At 63.1% G+C, this 407-nt stretch overlaps 1 non-coding gene across 1 annotated transcript in view; it reads right to left on the bottom strand.

The window, feature by feature from the left end:
• Window positions 1-54, bottom strand: part of LOC126311326 (small subunit ribosomal RNA) — a 1893-nt gene extending 1839 nt beyond the window's left edge. The window contains exon 1 of the ribosomal RNA XR_007554522.1: window positions 1-54. This exon is cut by the window's left edge and continues 1839 nt beyond it. This is a non-coding gene — a ribosomal RNA (small subunit ribosomal RNA).
• Between the last annotated feature and the right edge of the window lie 353 nt (window positions 55-407).

Here is a 407-nt window from a genome sequence, read left to right as displayed (position 1 = left end):
GCATGGCTTAATCTTTGAGACAAGCATATGACTACTGGCAGGATCAACCAGGGAGCTGCGTCAACGAGAGCTGAGCAGCCGGCCGCCCGGGAGTGTGTCCCGAGGGCCCGCGCGAACACGCAAGCGTCCGCTCAATTATTCTGCAAACAGGAGGAGGCTGAGCTCCCCTGCACGATACACCTCGAAACCCTCTCAGGTCCCGGCGGCGCGCAGCGCCGTCCTAAGTACTTGGTCGGGTTCGAGAGAGGCGCAATCGCCCGGAGATAGGCGAGTAGACGCTTTCAGTGCGAACACCCGTGCTCCCAACTGAGCTTGCCGCTGCCGACAGAGGCCCGGGAGCGTGCTGTCGTGGCATTGCCGGCGGGAAACAACACGCGCCACCTACGGTGACCGGCAGCTCCAACGCC

The sequence above is a fragment of the Schistocerca gregaria genome, unplaced genomic scaffold, assembly GCF_023897955.1.
Source record: "Schistocerca gregaria isolate iqSchGreg1 unplaced genomic scaffold, iqSchGreg1.2 ptg000409l, whole genome shotgun sequence".
Lineage (NCBI taxonomy): Eukaryota > Metazoa > Arthropoda > Insecta > Orthoptera > Acrididae > Schistocerca > Schistocerca gregaria.
The sequence above is the reverse complement of the archived record's forward strand: the minus strand, read 5'-3'. Positions and strand labels throughout refer to the sequence as shown.